The sequence below is a fragment of the Neopsephotus bourkii genome, unplaced genomic scaffold, assembly GCF_033783945.1.
Source record: "Neopsephotus bourkii isolate Nb327-2 ecotype Australia unplaced genomic scaffold, CSIRO-AGI_Nbou_v1 NB_1638, whole genome shotgun sequence".
Classification (NCBI taxonomy): domain Eukaryota; kingdom Metazoa; phylum Chordata; class Aves; order Psittaciformes; family Psittacidae; genus Neopsephotus; species Neopsephotus bourkii.
Window position 1 is genome coordinate 11117466 of NW_026902113.1, and position 13826 is coordinate 11131291.

General features: G+C 41.0%; 1 protein-coding gene across 3 annotated transcripts in view; it reads left to right on the forward strand.

The window, feature by feature from the left end:
* The first annotated feature begins 502 nt into the window (after positions 1–502).
* The window catches only part of FRY (FRY microtubule binding protein), a 228441-nt gene continuing 215117 nt past the window's right edge, over positions 503–13826 (forward strand). For 2 of the 3 annotated variants that reach the window (XM_061374522.1, XM_061374524.1), the window contains exon 1: positions 699–805. The gene's annotated coding sequence lies outside the window, so the exon portion shown is untranslated. Of the gene's footprint in view, positions 640–698; positions 806–13826 lie in introns of those variants that run through there. The other variant, XM_061374523.1, reaches the window with a different exon arrangement.

Genomic DNA, 13826 nt, shown 5'->3' on the forward strand with positions numbered 1-13826 from the left:
AAACCTCGCTACTGTCAGGTACTACCGGCACTGCACGTTTCTCCGAAAATCCGCCGATTTACACCTTTGCATAATGCCTACTTCCCTGTTCCACACAGCGAGCACCTCCGTTCCCAGCAGGGTTATCTGGCCGGGGACACTTGCTGCTCGCAGGGAGCGGCGCTGGGATCGCGTAACGCAGTGCCGAGGCCGTTTCTGAGCACTCCTCCTTGCCAGGGACGCGTCCCCGCCCGGCTCGCCCTGCCCGCGACCGCTGCCGGCGCTGGCAGCCGCGTCCCGCAGCCCCACAGCCAGGCCCTGTCCCGCCGGCCGCACCCTCTCCCCGCAGCGCTGAGGCCTCCTGCCACCCCTTCCCCGCAGACCGGCGCGATCCCGGCCAGCCCTGCCGGGGCTGCTCCGCTCTCCAACTACGACGCCCTGGTCCCTCCGTGTCTTCCTGCCGGACAGAACACAACCAGCCCCGCCCGGCCCACCGCACCCTTCGCCCCCCGGGACGTCCCGGCAGGGAGGAGCCGCCCGCCCCGCTCCGCCCCACGCAGGGAGCTCCGGGCGGAGCAGCGCGATTTCGCTGCCGAGCGGGATTGCCCGGAGCCGCCTCCTCCTCCCCGCTCCCCCCGCGGCAGCGGCGGCAGGACCCAGGTGAGAGCGGGGCGGTGCTAGACGCCGGTGAGGGAGGGTGCGTCCGGCTGCCGCCGCTCCCGATCGCGAGGGAGGGGTCGGGCGGAGGGAGGCTGGGCTCAACTTGACAGGAGGGAGGGCGGGAGCGAGGGAAGAACGCGCCGGTGGTTGCGCTCGCCGGGCGCGGGTGAGTGAGGGAGGCAGGGAAGGAGCAGGGGAGCGGGCGGGCGGCGGCTGGCGTGGGGAGGGTAGCGGGTGGCCGAAGCGCGGCGCGTCCCTGGCGGATGGCGGGCGGCTGGAAAGGGGAGGCGGTGCTCGGCCGCGCCCCGGTAACGAGGAGAGGCGGAGACACCGGGCGATCCCCGGCTCCGCTCCGGGGGCTTGCAGCGGCGTCTGTTCCCTCGCGGCCCGGAAGAAAGTTTGGGGGATGCCGGTGAGGTGAGCGCTGCCCCTGCCCCTCCGCCGCAGAGCCCGGTCGCCAGCCGGAGGTCTCCGCGCTGCCGCCGCCGCCTTCGCTCAGCGCCCGGTCGCAGACAAAGCCGCCGCCCCACCTGCCGCCCTGGCCCCGCTGCAGGGCCACCGAGAGGCACCGCGACGGCTGCGCTGCCAGAGACGGGCCTGGGCCGAGACGGGGCCCGCTGAGAGATGGCAGACTTATTTTTAGATGTGACTCCCATCACAATGCGTTGTAAAATTAGCACAGTTCTTATTTAAGGAGTGGGAAAGAAAGTGGTTCTGGAGGCCTCGTGGTGTTTGTGGGGGTTTAAAGCTGTTTTTCCAGGAAAAAAATAATACGTAGTTTCAGTGGTACAAGCAACAGTGAGGCAGTTAATATCCACAGGTGAACACAGGATGCTTTTGCTGTATCTTCCTTAAGGTCACCTCTTAAGCACATGAACAACGATATTCATGGCTTTGTCCTCCACAGTGTGTCTTCAGCATGGGGCGCAAGGTCTAATGTGGTGGCACACGTGATTCATGCCACACTTCTTACAGGGTGACTCGAGCTTTTTTGTCTGGTGTTTCCTTCCTTTTCTGTCTTGTCAAATCTCTGGAACACCTGCAATATGCGGGTGATGCAGGTTGAAGGAGTGACAACAAGGTGCAAGGGTCAGTACTGGTTATTATTTTGTAAATTAATCTTTTGGTTTTTTTAGCTACTGTATTGGCTGATACGGCATATCATGTGCATATTGTGTAGTTTGCATGAATGATCTTGTCATGATTGCTCATGAAGGAGAATTCTGGTTTTCATTATAAACCCACTGCAAATGTACGGGGGACTTGTGTAAATGAAAAATGAGAAGTGTATTTCCAATAGGGAAAGGAATTTTAAGAAAAGAACATCAAATCACAGAGTATTTGAAATTTGAAAGGCGCTCTGAATGTCATCTAGTCCTGCCCCCACACCCAAAACAAGTCCAGTTGGATAAGGTTTCTCAGACCTTCTCCAGGTGAGTTCTGAGCATCTCTGAGGGTGGAGATGCCACAGTCCCTGTGGTTGTGGTGGTGCCAGTGTCTGCCTGCCTTTGTGGTGTATTTATTTTCTTTTCTTAATCTACTGGCAATTTCCTGTGTTGCAATTTGTGTTTCCTCACATCCTGCCACTGTGCACCTCGCATCCATCTGTGGGTGACTGTAGTAATGAGCATCTGTAGTTCTAGAAGGTAGTAGAAACCATGCTAGTGTTTTGGACCAAAGGGCTGATTGCTAGGTTTTATTCTCATAAATTGTAAAATTATTCTTCCCAAGCATTTGCTTAACATTTCCTGTTTACTGGGATGTGGTTAATAGCAGATTAGCATATTAATTTAAAATGCATAAACTCCTTATGAACACTGTCTGTTGTTTTATTTTCAAAATCAAATAAATGCCAGATGATTTACCCATCAATGTTTGTCCACTGGCCTTGTGTTCCTTATCCTAAATTTGAGAGTTTGCTCCCAACTTTTCCTAGAGTCCTTTCTCAATTAACAGTGTCATATAGTCTCTTGGAATGACAAAGAGTCTACTCTTTTTAATAGACAGCAAGCTTTTTGGCTTTAATCTTGAAATAGATTTTCCTTGGGAAGGGATGTGCCTCGAACAGTACAGTACAACCTGTTATTACTGGGAAGTTGCCTTTGTAATGTACAGGCATTGTTTAGTGCTCTGTAGAAGCCTTGGCTGATATTTATAATGCAGTTGATGTGGTAAATGATGTGGGCATCTTTTTTCTTTATTCAGGAGGGGGAAATAAAATAAGTACTTATGCTGTGCAGAATAAAAATCTGCATGTTCTCCATCGTGACACATGACTGCCAAAACCACTTGTTTCTTAATTTATGTAAATTCTTGGACAGTGCTGATATTTCGAAAGCTGGAGAAGATCTTTGTAATGTGATTCATAGGATTCGGACATGTCTGGGTAGAATTTCAAAACATTAGTATGATGCTGCTTAATAGCAAATGTTTCTGAGTAGCTCATGCTTTCCATTAGAGCTATATCAAATAATTTACTAGAAGCCTTTTGAATGGCTGACTCCACTGAATTTGATGATATTTACAATCATTTGATAAATAATTTATCTTACTTCTCCAGATAGCATCTGCCATTGTATAATGATGGGAACACCTGACAGTTATGCTTGTATTAATTGTAGTGAACTTCCACTCAGGAAGATATCAAATGTATGAGGGGGGTTGTTGTTGGTTTTTACTATTTTATTTTAGTCCTGTAATGCCTATGTGAGTCTTGGATATTCTTGACATGTATAAGCCTCTTCTGCAGGTTCAGTGAACTCTAGATTATATATCTGAGATATTAAATTTTGCCACCATTAATATTCCAGGGCTTTTAAAATTATATTTTCCATTTCAGAAGTGGGCTATGTTTTTCCCAGTCTGTACTAATGTTCTGTTAGCAAGTCATTATTGTAAAATAAATAAACTAGTGGTAAAATAAATAAATTAATGACACATTACATTACATTTTCATACAACAAAACTTGTTTTTGTGGGGGGGTATAGAGCTTGGTTTGATTTGACAGCATTTGAGACTGATTTGCATAGTTGCTAAAACAGTTTATTTTGGACTGTTAAGATCAAAATCTTGGAAGGGGAGATCATCATAAGTCTGCTAGCAGACCATTATAGCAGTGATTCATATAATAAATTTCAGTCTGAATTTGGACACGAACATGAAACTGGGAATGCACTTGTTAGACTCATGAATGGTTTGCTTATTGTAGTGTGTACAGAAATGCTGTCACTAGCTTTAATGTTATTGTTATAGGACAGAATTTCATAATGCAGCTCATTTGCTTTCAGTTTTATGGCCTGGAGGACTGAATGTTGGAATGACTGTGCTAAATTAAACCTGGGGTCTGTGACAATGGCTAATGCCAGATGCTTCAGAGGGAATTGTAAGAAAAAATGTGAGATAATTTGCATCCCACGTTCAAGGTGAATCCAGTGCTTTGTAGTTTGAAATTGGCTTAAAACCCAAATAATGTTTAATAGCTTCTTCAGATGTTATTATGCATAATTATGATAATTTTGGACATATTTGTCTCTGATACAAGTACTCAGTCTAGATCTGTGGCTAATATGGGGGACAGCTGGATTATGCAGGGGGTTTGTTTGCTTGCTTGATGCCAGGCTGTTTACACACTTAGGCCAAATTGCCTGAGTATTTTCCACCAGATTCAGCAATTAGGGCAAACGTGACATTTGGAGAAATAGGGGTGCTCCTGCCCATGCATTTATACTTTGAACTGCAGTGGTGACAACAGTCATCTGTGTGTGAAACCTGCCCAGTTGCAGATTCCTTCTCTATTTACGTTGGAGCAAGGTCTGGAAGTGAAACTTGCTTCTCGGAGAATCCCATTATCACCAGTTTGTAGGATGGTCTGGGGTGTGTATTTCTTAGCTTCTCCTGTGGAGACCGTGCCTATGCATGCCCATGCTTGCTAGTTAGGTCTTTTATTTTGAACTTGGGAAACGTGAAGTTTATGTTCTAAGGGCTGTCCTAGTGAGTGTTTAAGAATTTTATATATAAATAGCATCAACAAACAACAGTGAAGTCTGAAATGACCCTCTAGGCTGATACATACTTACTTGAGTCTCCTGAGCTGTGGGCTTGACGTAGAAGCAGAAGGAAAAAAAAAAAGGGTTGTTGCAGTACAGCCTATTTCTGAATATTGCTCAATTCCAGTATCAGTCTCATCTTGAATGTGGGATGCTTATCACCTCACATTTATTCTCAGAGTCTCTTTCTGAATACTACTAGATTCCTGATGTTGATGGTTTCTGGTAAAAATAAGTACTGTGAATATGTATTTATGAGAATTTGAAAATAACACCTGGTAGAATGGTACTAGTCAGTATTATTCAATGAATACCTTTGAACCTAAGCATAGATTTCATTGTGATATTGCTTAGGAATTTCTGCAGTTTTTTTTTCTGAGCTTTATAGTCTTTGCATGGTGTTCTGGAGGGGGGTTTGAAAGGTTTACAGTTTGCTGGTGAAATTCTGCAGTAGTTTCCATGAGCTCCTGACAGACTTCACACTACATTTGTGGATTTACGTGTTTGAACTTTGATTGAAATTGCAGACAGTGCTGTTCCAAATCAGTGCTCCTTCAACTTTTTTGAGGTGGATGGCTTTACGAAAGAAGTCCATGGCTTGCATGTATACACCAAACTGGCATAGAAAGGAATGCTGTGGCTCTTGCTCGAGGAATACCTCCTTCTAGGCTAGAAATCAGTCAGTCTCTGTGCTAATCCCACAGCAGCTGCACCAGTTTAAGTGATTGGTTGCTAATACTTGTACTGATGGAGCGACCAAACCTGCTTTCCACAGAACACTTTGTGTTTGCAACACAACCACTTGTTCTGTTCTCTGCTAGCGGTGTCATTGCTGCAAGCATCCATGGCAGGAGACTGCTATAGATGGCAGTGTCAGGCTGGAGAAATGATGGGAGAATTTTTGGTTACTGCAGTCACAGGAGGTGAGAACTAAATTTAAAACTTCAGTTTTTGTCCCTGCCAATTAAAGTTTTCTTTCCCAATATAGCCTTAGTAAAAATCATGGCTTTTATTGACTTTCTATTATGCTATCCATGTCAGCCAAGAAATCTCCTTAGATATTTTAGGCAAATGTCTGAAGCATAGTAGTGAAAACGTAGTACACATTTACTCTCATATTTAAGACTCAATTCTTGAACATTTGTACTTAACACTCCCTTCTCCCCCCGATTCTCTGAAATGCCTTGTCATATTTTTAAATGAGCAGGAAGAAAGAAGGTAATAATACAAATAAGGTTACTGGTACCTATAAATTATTAGCCCATGCTTCGTGGTAGAGCATTTTGTTTTTATTGCAGTTATGTAAGAGCACAGATAATTAGAGTACTTTGAAAGGAATTTAATACAAGTATCAGTCATCATTGTAAATGAGTGATTGTTAGGATGTGGATTTATTTTATTCTTTGCATCATAGTATATGGTTTGTCTTGGAGCAGAAATTGCAAAGCCCCCCAGATCAGGCCATGACAGGGTGTACAAACCTGGAATAGGATTTCATGCCAAAGCACATCTGTGGAGTGAGACTGGAACTTTTCTGTATACTATGCATGGGAGGGAAGTCAAGACATTTAGCAGTGCTATAGGATATCGCTGTCTTATAGAATCATAGAATAGTTAGGGTTGGAAAGGAGTTACAAGAAGTAACACACAATTGGTTTTGGTTGTACTATGGCAGTGTAGACTGTTCTTCAGTGCATAATTCCATACACTGCTGTTTAACAAACAATTTTAACAGACTTCACAGAGTTCATCAATATTGTGGGGTTTTGGTTTGTTTCTTCCCCCCCTCCCCCCCCCCCCCGTGTGTGTTTTGATAAGTTTTGAAATGAGTTAGAAGGAAAGCTGTATGCATTATCTTAATCATAATTTGTTCTGTAATTGTTTAATGGATCCTGGTTAATCTATTGATACACTTTCAACTTTGTTACTATTAAATTAACATTTCAGTACCTTAAAATTCTGCATTTTATATACATAGACACTTCTATGCTGTGCTCATTTAAGATATTTTTAGCAATGCATATTCTGAGATGTTTTGGCTATTCAAAGTTATATTAGATAATCTTTGTCAGCAGGTTTAAAAACAAAATAGCACAGTCTGCATCTTTCATATTATATTTGCCTATTGCTTCTGTCTCCTGATTAAACGTGATCATCATTTACAGCAAGCCTGTCCTGTGAAGTCTGGTGCTGGTAAAGCTCATTTTCTTACAAATTTTTGTCTTATGCTTTATCTCATTATTATGATCAGTGGTTTTAGTACATTGAAGGCATGGTATAGTTTCTCTCTGTGTGTGCTCTGCTAATGTGCAATATAATGTGAATCCATACTCCAGTCTTTATCTCATTCAGGGTGTTTATTGGAGCTGTTTGTCAGAAGCTTGTTCTTCACTTGGCCATCTGTTTTCCTAAAGCATGTAGCCATTTAACTACCTTTGAGGTTGCTATCCTGTCAAAAATCAGTAATATCTGCCAAGTGGTTGAAAACTGTTGGGAGGGGAAAGGAGAGATGTTCACAGACCTTGTGATCACATAAGCTTCTTAGCTTTAGCAAAGCAGACCTGAAATCTGTATTTTAATTATTCTGCAACAGTTGGGATTCTGATGCTCTGCTTAAAGAGATACATCTCAAAAAAGAAAATTGTGTGCATATAAGAAGTTTAAAACATGTGCTGAAACCAGATACTACTTCTTGGACTGCCTAGTGTCAACAGGAGGCTCATAAAAATACTGTTAGGTTTTTTTTGGTTTGTTTTTTTTTTTTGTAATGAAATACCAGACCCACATTTAAAAATTTATTTATTTTTCATAAATTTAAAGTTTACATGGATAATTTGAAAGCAGTATTAGCTGCAGTTTATTCAGGCAAGACATCTCTACAAATGTGTATCTTAGGGCTTAATATCATGAATGTCTTAGCAAGGGTTTGTGCAAGAAATGCAGAGTCACAAGTGGGATTGGGGCACCTGTTTGAAAGAATAGCTTTAATATATACTGCAACTATAAAGCTCCTGCTCCTCCTATTAAAAATACTTGTGGAGTCACATGCTTGAAGATGATGTTTGAGTCAGTTTAAGTAGCGATGGTTTTTATATATTATTTCAGTTCTGGCCTGTTGCAGTGTCATTTGTCTGGAAGTCTTCTTACAGAAGTCATCTTGGAATTAGTCCATACCATGCAAATAGGAAACTTCCAAGAAGTCATCTTGGAATTAGTCCATACCATGCAAATAGGAAACTATCCCATAACAAATGGAAATCAATATCCTGTTTCTTTTAATTGCAGAAATAAGAATAGAAAACTGTTTTCTGTCAATAATAATGAATCACAATTAAACCTTACAGTGCTCAGAAGTATGCTGTTGGTAATTGACATATTGTATGTTCTCAAGAGTTTTGCCTTACTGTATAAACTGTGCAGTATTATATCTTGCCCAGTCTAACCATGGCAAGCAAATGGGCTATGGCCATTTACAGTAGTCTCATGAGAATACTAGCAGGTGCACTTCAGAATAAAAATATTTGGTTTATGTTGCTCTTGTAGTTCATAAGGTGCTTACTAATGTCATCTCGGAAGGTAAACATGCATAATTTGTTTCCTCTTTTTTTTTTACACAGACAGTGTCTTGTATACTAGATAAGAACCACTGCTATAGTAAGAGAGAACAGCTACCTATATATTTAGCTCTGCCTGCTGTTTTTTGCATCAGATTGTAGGTTTCTGAAAGGAGAAGGAAATGGTAATTACCCTCAAGGAAGATGTGATCCAACTGGAACAGCTTCTGAAGTGTAACAAAGAGGAGATGGGGAGAGAGCCAGAAGCTGCAGTGGAGGTGAATGTTGGGAGGTGGAAAAGCATGGGTCTGACTCCAGGAAGTCAGTCCTCAGTGACTACTTCTGTACCAATACAGCACAGGACCTGGAGATGATGCTAAGCTGACCTCAGTCTGGAACAGCTCTATCACAGAGAAAATTAAATCAGATCCAAGAGCAAACTAACTATTGAGCAGTATGACAGTTAGTGTTTGGTGCTCGAGCTCATGTCTTGTCCATCCTTTTGTTTTCCAGTGTGGACATGGCTCAGAGTAATGGGGAAATAAAAGGTTGGTTTTTAGGGAGCTAAAGCTGCACAAGCTTATACAAGTACCAGTTTGTCAGTGGTATTTAGAAGAAGTTGTTCTGAATGATGTATATGACCTTGGAAGAGACTGTGGGTATTTTTCTCCCTAGGAAGCATCTGGAGATTGGTGGGTTGGAAATGACGTTCAGAGGAATGAACAGTTCCTGCATTGACATAGTTATGGGTTAGATTTGGTTTTAAGCTTTTTAAATAGTGTAAACTGGAAACAAACCAGCTCGGACTCTTCTTGTGCACAGTTACATTGCTTAAGTTTCCTATTTTTGTATTTTGAGAAAATACAAATTCAGAGACCAAAAGCTGTAGTTTGGGGAGGTTCTTTCCCTCTTCTTCTTTCACTCTCTTTTTTTAATAATTTCTCTTTAATGGTCACACATAAAAAGGGAAACATAACTGTTTCGTCTGAAGTCAGCATTTGGTTTCCACTGCAATGCTAATGCAGTTTACACAAATATGAGGCCAAGAGCAGCAGTCAAGAACGTGTTACCTCTGAGAGGCTGAACAGTGTGCAAAGTTCTGTGCAAGTACACATATTTAATATGATGCCATTGGCTTTTGCCAGCTTTCCACTGAATTTTTGAAAGAATTTACAATTTAAATTTATAAACATATGTAAAGAGTTTCGAGTTTGTGGTTTGGTTTTTTGTGTCTGTCTGTTTTTGGTTTGTTTTTTAAAATTGTGTTGTTAATTATAAAAATGAAAAATGTTAAGAGTCCCTTATTTGCTATGGTCAAAATTATTAGTGGAGGGAAAGACATGCTGGGAAGGAAAGGTTGCTGTAGCGGCCTTTTTTAATTGGAAAAATTGTAAAAGTATTTCCTGTGCTGACTTCTTCCCATCACTACTTTTCTTCTGCCTTGTAAGCATTGCTGTGGGGTTTGGTCTTTGTTTGGTTTTTTTCCTTAATTCACATGCTAATACCTAGCTTTGAGGTATATGGTATCAGTATGTAACGTTGTGCTATTTACAAATGAGACTCCATTCTTTGAGCAGTCTGATGATGTTCCCCACCCACTGGGGGGATCCACGGGCTGCCTCCAGGACTCTAGAATTCTTGTGAGTAATGTAAGTCTGATGGTACTTAGGTCCCTGAATCCATCTGAGAAGGAGCAGTATTCTAATGATGTCTGAAGCAATTTGTAATGTTATGACTCTGCTTCTCATTTCTGCTACTGTTAAAAGATGAAGGAAAGGAGGAAATGGCTGAGCTGTTTTTCTGTTGTTTTCAAAGATTTAAATATATTGCATAGGTGGTTTGTGTTTTGTTTTTTTTTTCCACTGGAAAATGGGGAAGAATAGACATATCCTTAATATGCCATGTAAGCCATATTCAAGCACTGCTGTGGCAGGTAGTTCTTTATATACAGTTTGTATATAAACAAATACAATTAGCTGTGGAATTATTACAGTAGCAGTTATAGTAGGTTAAATTATATTTAAGCATTTTCTTTCTCATAAAAACTGTGTTTGAAAAAGAGTGCAAAAGGCAGTAGTTAAACTGCTGCCTGTGATAGGGTACTGTGACACCATGCTGGATGAAAAGTTAACACACTATGCTTGCAGATTACTCAGTAAATTACAGAAGATTCTGAATAAATTTGTGTCATATGAAATTCAGTGTTGACATGTGTTAAGATCTTCTTCAATAAAAGTAATAAAATCCATACACACCATTGAGACATCAAAGTAAATATTTCTCCATGTTGGTGGCTTAATAGATAATATAGGCCCTGAAGTTTTCTTCCTCAGCCTATTGTATGAATTAGTTGTCAGCAAAGACATGAGGATCTCTGTTTACATACAGCCATTTGCTGTCCAGAAAGAGAGCAGAAATAGAAGTTGGAGGCTGGCAACAATGATAAATAGGCTTTGGAAAGCCTTCCATATAAAGCAAGATTGAGAAGATTGGCACTTCTCAACTTTTTCCACTTAGAACTATATGCCGATACTAGTCTTCATGAGGAAAGGGAACTGTGTGTTCTGTCTACCCTTTTTGACAGAAGAGTAAAGGCTGTGTAATAAAGTCAAAAAAACTCAAGTAGGCAAAGAGTTCTTCTTAGATGGTGTATTGTTAGCTTATGTAATTAACAGAAAAAATATCTGAGCAGTGAGAAGATTCGGATATTTCTGAAACAAAAGATTAGATACTTAAATGTAATAGATGCATGCACAATATAAATTACTTCAGTAGTTTTGAAGTCCTTGCTGCTTTAAATCTTGTGCTTCAAAACATAAGAAAATTTAGATGGAATAACTAAAAAGACACTTTCCCTTTCTGGAGTTGTCCACTGACGAATTTCTTGCACCTTCTGTCAAACCATCTGCTGCAGGCTAATAAACAGACAGCATGCTGGATTAGATGAAGCACATATATGAGCTATTTTGATAGTTCCCGTGTTCCTTTCAGTGGGAATTCTATGATTAATGAAGCTTAGAGTTAAATTTTTGAGGGTGGGGGCATGTGAAATGTTCTTGCTATGACCTTCCGTGCTGCGGGATGCTGTTGACAGAGAGGGGTGATGAACTCGCATCACTTTCTTGGAAGCATGCTTCAATGTTTTCTTATAAACCTTCATTTAGCAGAACCTTTCAGTAACCTCTGTCATGTGCCCATAGGAAGTAATGACTGAATTGAGGGGAGTGCAGAACTGTGCCTGTTTTGTGCTGGAGGGATCTGCATAATTCCAGACGTCATACATCATACTGTAGTACAAAGCGGGTATTGGTGTTGGAGACACTGCCTTGCTAGAAAAATTACTGGCTTCATTTTGGGATGTACCTGAGATCTCTCTCTGAGGAGGCACCACCATCGCCTCTTAGAGTTTCTTGCTGTTGTGACTCTGGCCATGATACCACATGAATACTGTTTTCTGCCAGTAGCAAATGCGGATGTTGTGTTTGAAAGTTGTATTGATACAGGCAATCGTATCAATGTATGCCATTTTGAAGTATTCTTAAGTATACCTAGGAGTATTTGTGAGGGATCCAATATTACTTTGTGTCTTAATTATTATTGCATTTGTCAGGAATAAAAAAGGTTAACAATGCAAGTTGGTCACTGTTCAGTGATTCCTGTTGAAGTAGGGAGTTGCTTATAAGCATCAGAAGTCCAGTATCAACAGCAGTAGGGTGGAAGTGACTGGTGTGTCCCAGTGTGTTACTATCAGAGTTGTCAGTACTGCTGGTGGCTTTCCAGTCTGCTCAGTATCAAAGCAAAAGCATGTCACTGAACACCGGTGGGCTGTTCCAAAGGCAGAAAAGCAGTGATGCAAAAGCCACTTTTCCTCCAATACAGTAGCTATGGTTTTGCCTGCTAAACCACTGTCTTAGTCAGTTGGACTGAATCTGTGTTTGCCCATCAAGACTTCTTGCTGTAGTCTTTTGCTGAATTACATTCTCTTTCTTATACGAAATGATATTCAATCCGTCATTATATTGGAAGAGTCTGTGCAGTATTGCCTACGTGCATTGCGTTAGCAACAAAACTTTGGAGCTAATTAACTTTTTGCACAATCTGATATTCAGCCTGTTGTCTTTGATGTATTTAATGAACTTTCCTAATGCAGAAAGTTGTATGTAGATAGCACACGAACTGAAAACAGAGCTTGGGTATTACTGATAGATGGACCTATTTCAGTCCGTTTTCTATTATGCCATAACTTAAGTCACTTCATGTTTTCAGTGTGCCCGCTTTAAATAAACTGATCAACTTAGTTTACATGGCTCTCAGAAAGGGCTCATCTCCCAGAGCTATGATTAAATACATGGAAGTTAAAAGTAGATTTAGGGACTTCCTGTGCTTCATTTTGCTGGTTTATAATCTCCATTCTGTAACTGAAAAGGCTCTGATGTCTTTGTACTAAATACTTTTATTCTTTAAACCCAGAAACTAAAGTTGATGATCATGGGCACTCTGGTGACTAACTGGTGTGCAATATTGTATAATGCAATTCTGCAGTGAGTTCCCTTGATTTTTACACAAAATATAACCAAATAATCTAAGACTGAGCTGGTCAAATTCATCTTTTTTTTTTTTTTTCTCTCTCTGCCTCTCCATTTACCAGCTTAGATGCTTTAAAACTATTGGCATTTCCTGAAGCATGTCCAAATTCCATCAGTATTTGTGAGGACGGTCTTAAGTAGGCTTTCTGTCCCAAGCAGGATCAACGGGTAACTGTAGTTTCACTCATGTGAAACCGGTATCTACCTCAGCTGACACCTGGGGACCAGGATTTGCTGCAGCATCTCAAGCACCACAAGATGCTCCTGTGTGGGCAATGAAATTAAGCCCTGACTACCACATGAGATGCTGTAAAACTGTCTGTGCATCTCAGAGCTACAAAGGCCTATTAATTTCTGAAATAAGTCCTCAGAAATATCATGAAGAAAAAGCTATTAACGTCAGAAATTTTATGGCATTAGATGCTTTTAATGAGACTAGGAACATCATTAAATTAACTTTTAAGATACAGGCTGCTATACTGTCATTCTTGTAAATTTGTATCCTCACTGCTGATGGATGGAGCAATCCCACTCAGCATCACTGAGCACATTAAGCTTTAGTAGCAATTTGGGCTGGATTCAGTCTACCATTACAAGTAATCTTTTAGCTTAAAAACACCTTAAAATTTAGAGTGTAGACATATCTGTCTTTGAATAGATAGCATTGCTATTTTTGTTTGAACTATTTTATTTTGATTTAATTTCCATTTAATCTTAGCAGTCAGAACCAGAAGGTACTGCAGCCAGGAACCTTCTGGCCTTTTAGTTTTCAATGTAAAAAACTCAAAACCTGTTTGTATGTTTAACGTATATAGTGCAGATTGTGGGGTGTCAGAAAGGTGGGTGCATTGTTAATCTAAACTTTTTTTATAAAGATGGAAAATATATCCACTGTTGTTTGCTTTATTTGACCTCACACTTCTTGAATATCAGCTGTGAAATATTGCACTGCAATTTCAATAAAAGAATGCCAATAGCGAGTCTTCATCATGCTACATAG